A 15,320-nucleotide genomic window follows, 5' to 3' on the forward strand; every position below is an offset into this window, starting at 1 on the left:
AGTGTTAGGGGCAGGGGTAAATGTAGGGATATGGGTGGGCTGCGCTTCAGCGGGGTGGTGTGGACTTGTTGGGCCGAAGGGCCTCTTTCCACACTGTAATGTAATCTAATCTAATCTAAGAAATGGGCAGAGATTCATCAAATTGCTTTGCCAGTAGAGTATAGAAAGGAGGTGCTGCGAGTGGCGCATGAGCTCTCACTTAGGGGTCAATTCGGGGTGAGGAAAACACAGGCTAAAATACAAAGACATTTAAAATGGCCTGGACTACACAAGAATGTAGTTGAATTTTGCCATATGAATCATACATATCAGCTAATTGGAAAACCACATGCAGTAATAAAATCTACACCTTTAATACCTATTCTAGCATTTGAGGAACCTTTCACAAGAGTCTTGATTGTGTAGGTCCCCTGCCCCAAACAAAAAGTGGGAATAAGTATCTATTAACAATAATGGATGTGTCGACCAGATTTCCAGAGGCAATTCTATTATGCAACATCACAGCTAAAAGGGTTGTAGAAGAATTATTTAAGGTTTTTTTTACTAGATACAGACTACCAATAGAGATCCAGTCCAGGAACAAACTTCACATTCAAACTATTCAAGGAGATTATTGATAACTTGGGAATAAAACAAGTAGACTGCATACCATCCAGAATTGCAGGGTGCAGGGTGAGAGATGGCATCAAAAATTAAAGACCATGTTGAAGGTTTATGGTCAGGGTTATCCAGATGATTGGGATAATGGAGTTCCGTTTGTAACTTTTGTGATTAGAGATGCATCAAATGAACCGACCAAATTCAGTCCATTTGAATTCATTTTCGGGCATGAAGTGAGAAGACCATTAAAATTGATTAAGGAGAAATTAATATGTCAATTCAGAGACCACCCAGTTGGACTATGTGTCAAATTTTAGAGAATAATTAAATAGAGCTGGAGAGTTGGCTAGACAGCACTTAAAAGTATCACCGCACACAATGAAACAGGAAGCTGATAAGAAATCATAAATTCACAATCTTGCAACTGGGGATAAGGTATTGGTGTTACTTCCAGTAACAGGTGAGCCTTTAAAAGCTAGCTTTAGTGGACCTTATCAAATCGAGAGGAAAGTGAGTGAGGTGAACTATTTGTAAAGAACTCCAGACAGGAAGAAATCTGTGTGTGTCATGTGAATATGCTCAAAAGGTATTTTGATAGGGAAGGAAAGCAAGAGGAGAAGGTGTTAATGATTACAGCACAGAAGGAAGAACCAAGTTCAGAGGATTCTGAATTGGACATTCCTCCAATCATATTGGACAATGAGGATGTTGTCAAAAATTGGGATAAATGATTGAGTTACCTTCCACAAGAAAATCAAAATGACCTGAAAGAGTTATTACTATCACATGGGGAGGATGTACAAACCTAATTGTGCATGATGTAGATAGAGGAGATGCTGTTCCGATTAAACAAGTTGGCACAGGTTCAGAATGAGTTACAGTGACTGGAGCTCACCCACAGTCATGGTGCCAAAGCCAGATGGTACCCAATGGTTATGTGTGGACTATCGCAAAGTCAATGCCATGACAAAGACTGATGGATTTCCAATACCACAGATGGAGGACTCTGTTGAAAAATCAGTTCAAAGTCATGCCATTTGGTATGAAAAATGCTCCAGCCACTTTTCAGAGACTGACTAATAAGGCCATTGTGGATTACCCAACCATGTGGTGTATATTGATGACCTGGTGATTTTTAGTCACTCATGGAAGGAACATTTACAGCATTTATCAGACTTATTTGATTGACTTCAAAAGGCAGGCTTGGTGGTAAACCTAGCTAAAAGTGAATTTGCCAAAGCCCACGTCACCTTCCTGGGCCATGTTATTGGATGTGGACAAATGGTCCCATGGGATGCAAAAATAACAGTAATTGGGGAATTTCCCACACTGTCGATGAAAAAAGTGGTACTATGGTTCCTAAGATTGATTGGATTTTACTGAAAATTTGTGCTGAACTTTAGCAGTGTGGCTGCTCCACTTACCAAATTGTTAAAAAACGGCAACACGTTTCAGTGGGCAGTGGACTGTCAAAAGGCATTAGACAGCCTAAAAACTGTGTTAACCACTTACTCAGTATTAGCTAGACTGGATTACACAAAGCCTTTCAAGGTGGCTATAAATGCCAGTGATGTGGGTGTTGGTGCGGTGCTCTTGATGAAGAGATAGAAAGACCCATTGGGTATTTTTCCAGGAAGTTGAACATTCATCAACAGAAATATTCAACAGTGGAGAAAAAGACATTAAGCTTGGTGTTGGCATTACAACATTTCAGTGTTTATATTATCAACAATGCATCTGAGACAATTGTATACATTTATCATAACCCATTAACATTTGTGGAAACATTTAAAGACAAAAATGCCAGACTGTTTAGGTGGAGCTTGTTGTCGCAGCCATTTGGTTTGACAATCGTACAATGTGGCAGGTCGCGAAAACGTGATTGCTGATGCGTTATTGAAACTCGACTGAGATACAAGGGCGTTCGGTGGCAGGTGTGCCGCGGCCTGAATTTGCATGTGGTTGTGCATGTTTGCCTGTTTATAGTTAGAATACTGTATATGTGTATTTAGACTACTAACTGGGTTTTTGAAGGGTTTTAAAAATGAAGCTATCTTTTGGTATTGATAGGTCATTTGTTTTAAGGGGGGAGGTTACACAAAACTGGTTCCTTTTATGTCTAAAAGCTGTTTCTTTTCTCAAGGATACTATGTCCTTGGTTTTTCTCAGAGGGGTCGTAAGCGGGCTGGGCTTCGATTAGACTGGTTTGGTACAGAGATTAAAGGGTATTGAGATGCCTTTTTGTTTTTGGTGAACAGATGAGACTTCAGGCTAAAGTGGTCATGTTTTAGAAGTGACCTGTATAATGAAAGGGGTGTGGTCAGCTCACTAACTGGGCAGTTTAGTCCAGAACTGGTTGGGAGTTCAACAGTGAGCTGTGTGGAATCTCTCTGTCCCTTTCTGTCTGTCCCCCTCCCCAACTTCTAACTTTAACCTGTAAACATCTGTTCCAGTTATACCAGCTTTTAAGGGGGTTTGCTTATTAGTACTGTTGTGGGTGTTCGGAACAGCATAATTAAGTCTAGTTTGGATAGACTGAGTTCTGTCAGGGTTCTTTATTCTGTTCTTTGTGTTTCATTGTGTAATTTTGTGAATAAATATCTGTCTGTGTTTTAAAACCTAGTAGTCAACCTAGTTAACCTACTCTGGGTAATTTTCACTGTACGCTTACTGAAACAAATTGCAAAATTATAATCTGGATTGCCTGTTCAAGAATGTTTTGAGTAATCTGACCTAGTCCATAACAGATGTCACCAAGCAATTTAATTGTTCCAACTTACATGATGGAGGACAGTCCAGAGTGTGCACTCTTCTGGGTACAGGCTTATGAGATTTCTCACTCAAGTCAGGCCTTGTAGGACCTCTTTGCTGTCTTGAGTCTGCATACCGGCAGCATACAATGGCTTGCTGGCCCAGATCCTGAAGAACTGTTAGCCATTTAGCCGAGTCTCATCTTCATTGTGTGGTTCTGCTGTTGGCTGGCCTAGGGTCCTTCTGCTGAGAGTATGCCCTGCAATTGTCTCCACTCAAGCGGTGTTCCCCAAGCTCACTTGGATAGGTGAGAGTGTCCACTTCCATTAAGATGCTCTGTAGCTCCCATGTTATGTTTTCTAATGACAATGCTAGTTGCAGTGCCTGTTTGAAGTCCAGTTGGACTTCATCTAGTAGGCATTTCTGCATGGTAACATCACTAATCCCACATACCAAAGGGGGTCTCGGAATCTCATTCAGGGTTAACCCAAAATCACAGGCTTTTTCCAGTCATCTTAACCTCTTAAACAATCCTGATACTGATTCCCCTGGTTCTCTAACAACAGAATAAAACTGGTAGCATCTCAGAATTAGAGGAGACACTGGGAGAATGTTTAAACTCCACACACACAGATAGAGGAGGTTTGGGGTCATAATGTTCCTCAACCAACCTTTGAAGGTTTTGTGTCTGGTTCTTGTAGGACAGGTAAGTTCCTTTATAAACAAAAATGCTTCAGGTCCACATGCAGTCAAAAACATGTACTCATTGTTTTTCATCTGCCTCAATGTCATTTGCCTGGAAAAAAAAATCACATTCTTTCCACAGACAATGCCCAGTTTTCAACAGCAGGATCAAACAAGTCAAGCTTTCCAAATAAAGGCACGATGTCAGAAATGTTTACCCCAGCTCCAAGATGGCTATGGCAAGTGAATGTCCTTCAGGCACGTCCTGTTTTCTCCTGTCACCACTAAAATAACTGCATAGAAGCCGGTATGCCATCACCAAGTCACCCTTTTATTTACTAGTACACTGGCTGTGGCCAACGAGATCGGAGTCAGTCCCCTGAACTGAGGAGAGTCTAGTTTTCTGTTTAGTTTCTTTTTTTCTTAAAATCAGAGTTAACGCCTCTGGTCCAATGATCCCTCCTCAGCAGAACTTCCATGCCTGGAAGGAACGGTCACCGGACGCAACATGTCAACTTTGAATTCTCTTCACAAATGTTGCCAGATCAGCTGAGGTTTTTATTGCTGGTGTTGCCAATGTACCCATGTCTAAGAATTATTGTTTTTTTTAAACAACTGAATAATTGAATCTCTTTTACTGGTGTCAAATTGTTAATTCAGTTTTCCGCAGGGTGAGTCATTGTAGGAACTTCGCCAGTCAGGAATTTTCTGTGATATTTTCATACAATGCCTCTCAAGTGATTTGATCACCATTTGACTCCTTAAAATCTAGGAATATTAATCCAGCTCCAGAAACAGGCCCTTTGGCTCAAAAAGTCCAGACCGACCCTTCTGAAGAGCAACCCACCTAGATGTATTTCCTCCCCCTATTATCCTACATTTACCCCTGACTAATGCACCTAACCTACACATCTCTGAACGCTATAGGCAATTTAGCATGGCCAATTCACTTAACCTACACACCTTTGTGATTGTGGGAGGAAAGCAGAGCACCCGAAGGAAACCCACACAGACAGGGGGAGAATGTGCAAACTCCACACACAGACAGTCACCCGAGGCTGGAATTGAACCTGGGCCCCTGGCCCTGTGAGGCAGCAATGTTAACCACTGAGCTACCATGCTGCCCCTTTATTCTTTCCCTTCATTTTTTTTTTCTTTTTTCTCTATAATCATAGAATTCCTACAGTGTGGAAACTGGCCACTTGGCCCAATAGGTCCACACTAACCCGTCAAAGAATAACCCACCCAGACCCATTCCCCTATTACTCTATATTTTACCCCTAACTAATGTAATATCCTGATTTTTCTTTTCATTAATATCCTGCTTATATCTGTCAGCCAGGACTTCCTGATCGGCCCAGGTTAACAACTCCAATCAAGGATCTCATAGTCAAAAGCTCCACCTGGCTCCAATCACTATATACTTCAGTGAAATTTCTGGTCAATGTTACCGGGTACGATACTGGTGGTGATGATTTCAACAATCGTAATACTGTTGAATGTGAATCAAAGATAGTTGATTCATTCTTGTCAAAGGTTGACACTGACTGGCACCTGTCTGTCATGGATGTAACAAATCACTTATCAACACAAGCATAAATGTTGTCAAAGTCTGGCTACATGTGAATATGGAATGGTTTAGTATCTGAGGAATCAGAAATGCGTGGTACGCTGTGTAAGCAGCTGTGAACATTTCTCATCCTGACTTTATGTTGGAAGGAAGGCAATTGATAAGGTGGCTTGTCCTAGGTTTTGTTGATTTCATACTTATCCAAATACTGGAGTCAAAAAGTGTGGTGCTGGAAAAGCACAGCTGGTCAGGCAGCATCCGAGGAGCAGCAAAATTGACGCTTCGAGCTTAAGTCCTTCATCAGTGATGAGGCTTTCTCCTTTCTCATTATTCAAATACTACCCTGTTTTCAAGACAAGCCGGTATTGTCCTCCATTTTGAATTAAGTGATTTCTCCCAGATTTAGACCAAGGCCATAATGGGATCGGCCATGGCTGAACTCAAACTGAACATTAATTAACTGTTATTACAAATAATGTCACTTCATAGCATTGTCCATGAAATCCTCTATTTCTTTACTTTCGATCGATAATGTGAGGTCAGTAATGGGTGGTATTAAATTTATTCTTTTTGGTTTAATTGACTGGACAAACCTGACAATTTACCACTTTACTGGGCAGTAGATGCTGATGTTGCAACAGGTTTAGTCAAGGCATGGATAGTTGTGGAGAACAAGCACTAAATGTCATAGCTGGGTTGTTCTCAGATACATAGCTTTCGTAATATCTAGGGTCTTCAGCCATTTCTTGGTGTTGCATGGATTGAATCGAATTGGCTGAAGACGAGCATCTGTAAAGCTTGTTACCTCGGGAGATGGTCAAGATGGATCATCAGGTCAGCACTTTTACATATTAAAAATGGCTCATTGACTTGAATAGAGAATGAGTTTTAGCTGGCTGTGATTTTTTTTCCATTGAATATTAGGCCATAAAGGCTAAGATCATTCCCAGTATTGACCCAAGGGACTGCAGATCCGAAATGATTTCTGCTGTTAGCAATGTAATTATTAATTTGGCCATGCTTTGTTCTCTTTTACTGGTGTCAAATTGTTAATTCAGTTTTCCGCAGGGTGAGTCATTGTAGGAACTTCGCCAGTCAGGAATTTTCTGTGATATTTTCATATAATGCCTCTCAAGTGATTTGATCACCATTTGACTCCTTAAAATCTAGGAATATTAATCCAGCTCCAGAAAGCAGTAAACTAAATGAAATCTATCTGTGGCTTGGATTTATATAACCTGATTAATTGACGTAGCTATTCTTTGGATGTTAAAAGACTGACCATGGATTGACTGGATCAGAAGAAAAATGCTTGCTTTATGTACATAACAGACCTCTGTATTTTGAAATTGAAATTTGGGGACTTGAGAGTGGCGAATGTTGTGCGCCTGTTCAAAAAAGGGAATAGGGATAACCCCGGGAATTACAGGTCAGTTAGTCTTTCTTCGGTGGTAGGCAAAGTAATGGAAAGGGTACTGAGGGATAGGATTTATGAGTATCTGGAAAGACACTGCTTGATTAGGGACAGCCAGCATGGATTTGTGAGGGGTAGGTCTTGCCTTACAAGTCTTATTGAATTTTTTGAGGAGGTGACCAAGCATGTGAATGAGGGTACAGCAGTGGATCTCGTGTACATGGATTTTATTAAGGCATTTGATAAGGTCCCCCATGGTAGGCTTATACGGAAAGTCAGGAGGCATGGGATAGTGGGAAGTTTGGCCAGATGGATAGAGAACTGGTTAACTGGTCGAAGTCAGAGAGTGTTGGCTGATGGTAAATATTCAGCCTGGAGCCCAGTTACAAGTGGAGATCTGCAGGGATCAGTTCTGGGTCATCTGCTGTTAGTAATTTTTATTAATGACTTGGAAGAGGGAGTCGAAGGGTGGGTCAGTAAATTTGTAGACGATACGAAGATTGGTGGAGTTGTGGATAGTCAGCTGCAAAGGGACTTAGATATGATGCAGAGTTGGGCTGAGGAGTGGCAGATGGAGTTCAACCCTGTCAAGTGTGAGGTTGTCCATTTTGGAAGGACAAATAAGAATGCAGAATACAGGGTTAACGGTAGGTTTCTTAGTAAGATGGAGGAGCAGAGGGATCTTGGGGTCTATGTTCATGGATCTTTGAAAGTTGCCACTCAGGTGGATAGAGCTTGTAAGAAGGCCTAGAGTGTATTAGCATTCATTAGCAGAGGGATTGAATTCAAGAGTCATGAGGTGATGTTGCAGTTGTACAGGACCTTGGTAAGGCCACATTTGGAGTACTGTGTGCAGTTCTGGTCGCCTCATTTTAGGAAAGATGTGGAAGCTTTGGAGAGGGTGCAGAGGAGATTTACCAAGATGTTGCCTGGAATGGAGAATAAGTCATACGAGGATAGGTTGAGAGTGCTAGGCCTTTTCTCATTGGAACGGCAAAGGATGAGGGGTGACTTGATAGAGGTTTATAAGATGATCAGAGGAATAGATAGAGTAGACAGTCAGAGACTTTTTCCCCGGGTACAACAGAGTGTTACAAGGGGACATAAATTTAAGGTGAAGGGTGGAAGGTATGGGGGGATGTCAGGGGTGGGTTCTTTACCCAGAGAGTGGTGGGGGCATGGATGCGCTGCCTGTGGGAGTGGCAGAGTCAGAATCATTGGTGACCTTTAAGCGGCAATTGGATGGGTGCTTAAGCTAGGACAAATGTTCAGCACAACATCATAGGCCGTAGGGCCTGTTCTGTGCTGTATTGTTCTATGTTCTATGTATCTATGTTCTAACATTAAAAATGGCTCGTTAGATGAAATAGCTTATGCTATATCCACTGTTGTTTTTTGTTAGCTTGGGTTTTCCCTGCAGCAATTTTTAAATCTCATCCAAGTTTTGAAAATTCTGATTACCTGTGGGGGAGAATAATTTTGTCACACATCGTTTTGACAGTATTCTGCTGATCTTAGTATGCCCTAAGCCAAGGCAACTTTGCTGTTTAAAATACTGGGAGCACAGTATAGAGACAGTATTTAAAAAAATGTCCTGATGATAGATGTGGTGGTGGTGCATTCCCTACAGTAGAACCAGCACACACAGACTTTTTTATTCATTCATAGTTTGTGGGCATTGCAAGTGCAGCCAGCATTTATTGCCCATTCCTAGTTGGAACAGTGTATTTAAGAGTCAATGACATTGCTGAGTCACATGTAGGCCAGGAAAGGGTGACAGATTTCCTTTCCTTGTGCACCAGGCAGGTATTTATGACAATCAGCAGTGGTCCCATGATCATTATTAAATCAGATTTTGATTCAAGATTTTTTCATTTTCAGGTTAAGTTCTTAAAGTGACATCACCAGAGAGATGATGACTGAACAACCATTACCTGCAAGTTCCCTTCCAAACCCCACTCCATGCTGACCTGCAAATACATTGCCTCTCCCTCAGTGTCACTGGGCCAAAACTCTGGAGCTCCTATCCCAATGGTACTGCAGACATCTCCACAGCACACAGACCGCAGGGGTCAAACAGGCAGCTAGTGACCACCCTCTCAAGGGTAATCAGGGACAGAGGACGAACAATGACCCAAGCATGCCCAGAACTGTGAAATAATATTTTATAAAGTCCATGAGTGATTTGGTATGTTAGTATCTGACTGGCTTACCAGTATGCAGGGAGCTGGTTAAGTGCGAGATGAGCTGGTGTGAGACTGGAGTCACAAATAGGCCAGAACCTCCATGAACCAGCTGAATGTTTAAGGCAGCCCAAAAACTTGGAAGCCACTCTTTACTGATATTTAGAACCAGGATTTCATGTCAAAGACAGACGTGAGTGAATAGTATTTCTCTCTCTGCAGATGCTGCCAGACCTGCTGAGTTTCTCCAGTACCCTCCGTGTTTGTTTTGATATTTGGCAGAATGAAAATCGACCTTCTCAGAAACCTTAAGCTTCCTCCTTATGGAATTATTTTACTAGGTCCTTCAATATCCTTATTGTTGTTTTTTTGCCTCCACCAGCATCTCCAGCATACATGTGATAGCTACACATTTCTTTTGTAAATTCATTCACATGACATTGGCAGGTTTTAACAAGCACTAGCATACTTAGAAATTAAGTTTTGATTCCCCTTATAATTATGTAATAAAACCAAAGTGCGCACACAGGGGAAAATGTGAAAAACTGACTACAGCTTATCAGAATGTAATACTGAGGAAGATGAATATGTAGTATGTTTGTTTATGTTCTGTCATTCAACTAGATGAAGACTGATCATCTACCTCAGTTTTTAACACTAGCTTTTCTCTCTCGATCTCTCACGCTCCTCTCCAATTTTGCATGCAGTAATAGTCCCATGACAGGATTAGTCCACTGTGTGCTGGTTTGATTGGGTAATTAGTTATTCAGCTAGATATAGATTACCTCAGCACACGTTGTACATATTTTGGTGGCCTGCTGTAATATACTCAATCTTTCCATAAGCACACAACATAAACTAAATCTGTTCCTGACAATGGGTTTGATAGTGTGTGCTTGGGGCATGGCAGGGTGGAGTATGGGAAGAAATACTCCCATTCAAATCCATTTTCTGTGCGCCAACAGTAATTTCAGCCTTAAAATCCTTCTTCCAAATCAGTACCAATTTGCAGTCTATCATAGTGTGGACTTGTACCCACTAGCAACTATGTTGACAGTCTCTGCTCTTATGTTGTAGGGCCTTTTGACTGAGACAGGAGATTTTTAATCACCTCTGGGAAATCAGATCTAAGAAATGAACTTATTTTGTACTAGACTACGATGTCACGTGCTATGTACAACATATTAACTAGGAATGCATAACTGTATTAGTCAGAAATACCTATTTGATTACTTCCAACAATGCTAATTGCCTAAGTGTATATATCAGAATATCTGAAAGCCCTGAGCATTTAAATATTGATTTCAATAGCGCATGATATTACTGCATCGTAAATCCCTCGTGATCTGCCATTAAAAAAAAATCTTGTGTTGTGCCAACCTTATCCCAATAGTATTGTAATAAAAGTCCAGCGACCATGCAAACTGCATAGCTTACATGCAAAAAGTGTAGTTAAATGGGACCTACTCAACTACAGAGCAATTTATGCTACAATGATCAATTTGATTAGAAGAACTGCAAACGTACATTTGCCTAAAGTTCAGATGGCAATATAACGATAATAAGCACTGACACAGATGATGAAAAACAAACTTTCAAATATACAATCCTAGTCCTGCAGGAATAGCATCTCTAGAAAGAAACTAGTTGGAGTTGAACTCTGGGCATGATTGTAGAGTTTTTGCTTGATTATCATCAGTGGTCAGAGATTATTTGTGATTGTCTTTTTGAAAGCCCCTCTTGTGTTTATTTAGGAAACTGATTGAAAAGAGGAAAGCCTATAGCATGCAAAGCTTAAAAAATCACACAACACCAGGTTATAGTCCAACAGGTTTAATTGGCTTTCGGAGCGCTCCTCCTTCAATCACCTGTGAAGGAGCGGCGCTCTGAAAGCTAGTGTGCTTCCAATTAAACCTGTTGGACTATAACCTGGTGTTGTGTGATTTTTAACTTTTGTACACCCCAGTCCAACACAGGCATCTCCAAATCATCTATATCACGCAAGTATGTAATGACATGTTAACTCAGTGTAACAGATTGTGCATTCTTGTGTGTTACATGTAATTAACAAGAGCATAAGACCATGAGACATTCCACATTCCTTTTGATTTTGTATCCTTTTTTTCTCCATTTTTTTATCCCAATTTTGTAATCAAGTGTGTAACTCAAATAATGTTTGGAGAATGGTTATTTTGTGCACTTTTCACTGTAATCTGGTATTCCTGTACTTGAGTACATGTGACAATAAATCTAATTTTAATTCTAATCCTAGAAATAGGGTCAGGAGTAGGCTGTTCATTCCTTTGAGCCTGTTCTGCCATTCTGTATGATGATGGTTGGTATAAAATTCTTCATGTCCATTTTCCTGCATTTTCCCCATAAGTCTTTACTCCTGTTTGGATCAAGGATCTTTCCATCTCAAACTTAAATATACACAAGGACTTTTACCCTGCAGCTCTCTGTGGCAAGGAATTTCAAAGGCTCTCCACCCTCTCTTTCAATCATATTTACACTCTCCTCAACTCAGTCCTTGTACCCCTCATTTGACATCTACACTACTGCTTTGTAAAGTGCTTTAAGACTTTCTTCAATGTGATAAATAGCCCAGCCAATATTGACTTCAATGGAGAGTAACATCAGGGGGAGGCAAAACCAACATTGTCCCCAATCCTGTCAGTTTTCTGACTGCAGGGAAAGACTAAAATTATCTTCTCGTATAAATGCAAGGTTACATCAGAGTACAATGCGATTTTGATCAGATGGGCCGAGGAGTGGCAGATGGTGTTTAATTTAGATAAATGTGAGGTATTGCTTTTTGGAAAGACAAATCAGGATGGGACTTATGCAGTTAATGATACAGTTCTGGGGAGTGTTGCTGAACAAAGAGACCTTGGAGTGCAGGTTCATAGTTCCTTGGAAATTGAGTCAAATGCAGATAGGATAATCAAGAAGACCAATGTGACTTCATCGGTCAGTGGGCATCAAGTGTATGAGTTGGGAGGTCATGTTGCAGCTGTACAGGACATTTGGTACAGGCAATTTTTGGACTACTCTGTACAATTCTGGTCTCCCAGCTATAGGAAGGATGTTGTTAAACTTGAAAGGGTTCATAAAAGATTTACAAGGATGTTGCCAGGTTTGGAGGATTTAATCTCTAGGGTGAGGCTAAATAGATTGGGGCTGTTTTCCCAAAAGCATCTAATGCTGAGGTTTATAAAATCATGAGGGGCATGGATAGGGTAAATAGACAAGGTCTTTTCCCCGAATGAGGGAGTCCAAAACTGGAGGGCATAGGTTTAGGGTGAGAGGGGAAAGATATGAAAGGGAACCACGGAGCGACTTTTTCATTGCAGAGGATGGTATGTGTATGGAATGAGCTGCCAGAGGAAGTGGTGGAGGCTGATACAATTACAACATTTAAAAGGCATCTGGATGGGTATATGAATAGGAAGGGTTTAGAGGGATATGGACCAAGTGCTGGCAAATAGGACTAGATTTATTCAGAATATGTGGTTGACATGGACAAGTTGGACTGAAGGGTCTGTTTCTTTGCTGTGCATCTCTCTGTGTATCTCGATCTTTAAGTTGATCTTTTTGTTGCTTGTTAGCTGGATTGAACAACTATCAGTGAGGAGATAATTGAAACTTGTAGAAGAAGCTGCCGTAATATGAATTAAGTGCTCAAGCTTCACATTTACTTTCAGCCCTCTGATGTATTTCTGTAACAGGTTAATATATTTGTTGGAAGCTAAATAGAACATGTCTTAACCTGATCATGCAGTATGCATATTTATTACTCACTTGTTCTTTCGAAGTTATGAACTGAATTTTACCAAGAATCAGCTAACTTTCAATTTTGGTGAGTTTAAGCCATGGGGTGGGAGTGGGAACAGGGATTTGGCTTCTTTCTGTGAGCCCTAGTGAGTTTCTTCACACAACTGCTCATCTCATCCTATATGTACCAAGCCTCTATGGCATTTTTCTCACACTCACCAGCAGTGGAAGAGTGCACCCCTGCTGGGATGCTCTGGGTTTCCTGCTGTTGGTGCCATGTTCAAACTGGCACCAGGTCAAGCCCAGCCAGCAGTTGCAGTGTCAGAAGAATTGCCCTGGAGCTGGGATGGGTGACAGAGACAAATTAGTACCCTAATATGTTTACCAGGCTCTGGAGGTCCTGGTGGATGAGACCATAGAGAGGAGGGCTCTTCTCTTTCCTAAGGACTGTGGCAGGGATACCATGGCACCAGACCCTGCCAATCTGGTCTGGTGTTATCGTTATATTAGTCAGTGCAAAATTCACGTTGTGGAAGAGAACCTAGCAGTGCAGAAAAAGAGAGTTAATGATCTAATGTCTTTCACAACGGAGAATGCAACCACATTCTTGATGCTATGCCATGTCATGCTCTGTAACTGAACTGCCCCTCCCACCAAGGCTCATGCTCTGCTGCTGTCTCAATTGTATGCAGAGTCTTCCCTTGCTCACTCTCTAACCACCTCTCCCCACCCCCAGACAATAACCCTGTGTGCCCTCAATGTTACCTACTCACTCACTCAGGCCCATCACCATCTTTCTGCCACCTCCACCAGCACCAGCAGCTGTGCCTGGCACTTTAACTTCACTAATTCTTCCTTTTCCTTTCATTACAGGAGGAAATAGCCCACACCGACAGGACCAAGACAGTTGTTGGAGTGCCCAACATTCATCCTCTCAACCCCCACCAGAAGGAAAGATTTGCTCAAAATGGAGAGGACTGTGACTGCTCGTGATGATGCCAAGATGCCAGGGATCAAGTAAGCTTCATTATCAAGTCCTGTATTGCTTTCCCATTACCATCGCTGAAGATGTATTTCCACATGCCCAAAGTCTTGTCCTTATTTTATGACTCATCCTATCTGTTGTTTCCTGCAGGTGCCCATGGTATCCATACAGCTACTACCATAAAAAAGGGATCAGCCCCTCAGGTCATCATTTCCTCTTCCACCTCTGAGGAAGAAGGCACAGATCACTCAGAGAAAGCTGTCTGTGCCCTCCATCACCTCAGACACTGCCACTTTGTGGCCATTTTAGTTAGAATACAGTCAGGAGCATGTTCTGGTGAGCACATCACTGCCTTATCTGTGCAGCTGGCCAAGCATAAGGTATCACATCACTGTGACAGTGGGGTACATCAGAGACCATGCACCTGCTCAAGAAAAGGCTGAAGAAAACTCTATGGTGTCAGCCATTAATAATGTTCTTCAAATGCAGGGGCAGGCACATTTGACAAGGCACTTGGCAACCTGACTCAAAGGTTGGAAGAACACAGCAAAGCTATCTGCCCTCTATTACTGACTGCGTGTGAACATCTGGCTGCCTCAGTGGACAGTTGCTGGCTACCATGGAGTGCCACTTCAGGCACATTCAATGTCTGCTGGATATGGGCACAGAGCCTGCACTCCATTGCTCCAGCCGTTTGGCAATGTGACCAGTGAATGAAGGACCTTCATCTCACTCCATGTGTCCCTTCCTCACATGGAGACAGGGTATTGCCTCCTGTCAGGATACTCTGGAGGCATCCTTCCACCTCCACCTCAAACTTGCCTCCAATCCCTAACGGAGGAGGATGAATCTGCAGTTGGGTAGATCACACTCAGGACAACTGGGCCCTCTAACCACAAATAGCTCCATGGTCAGCCACCCAAAACTCCAGAGCTGTGATAGGTTTCTACCCGAGTTGTGGACCCCTGGAACACAACTGGATTGAATTGGAGGGAAATGAAAAAGAAAACCTTCTGAGGGTACATAGGTTGCATGTGGGATAGTTCATTATCACATTTGTTAATATATGTTCACTTTTCATCATGAGCTGTGTGATTGACTGAGTACTATTTTAGCTATAACGCGAAGAATGAAGATGCAGTAGCTAGCCACGCTTAATGCCACATCATTTTTATAATCCTATCTGATGATGGTGGGTGGCACAATGGCTCAATGGTTAGCACTGTTGCCTCACTGCACCAGGGACCCTGGTTCGATTCCAGATTCGGGCAACTGTCTGTGTGGAGTTTGCACATTCTCCCCTGTCTGTGTTGGTTTCCACCAGATGCTCCAGTTTCTTCCCACAGTTCAAACATGTGC

At 41.9% G+C, this 15,320-nt stretch overlaps 1 long non-coding RNA gene across 1 annotated transcript in view; it reads left to right on the plus strand.

The window, feature by feature from the left end:
- Nucleotides 1-15,058, plus strand: part of LOC140496158 (uncharacterized) — a 60,261-nt gene extending 45,203 nt beyond the window's left edge. Inside the window, exons 2-3 of the long non-coding RNA XR_011964186.1 lie at nt 13,850-13,993; nt 14,112-15,058. This is a non-coding gene — a long non-coding RNA (uncharacterized lncRNA). The remainder of the gene's footprint in view (nt 1-13,849; nt 13,994-14,111) is intronic.
- Nucleotides 15,059-15,320: the final 262 nt, after the last annotated feature.

Source organism: Chiloscyllium punctatum, chromosome 26 (genome assembly GCF_047496795.1).
Source record: "Chiloscyllium punctatum isolate Juve2018m chromosome 26, sChiPun1.3, whole genome shotgun sequence".
NCBI classification, from domain to species: Eukaryota; Metazoa; Chordata; class Chondrichthyes; order Orectolobiformes; family Hemiscylliidae; genus Chiloscyllium; species Chiloscyllium punctatum.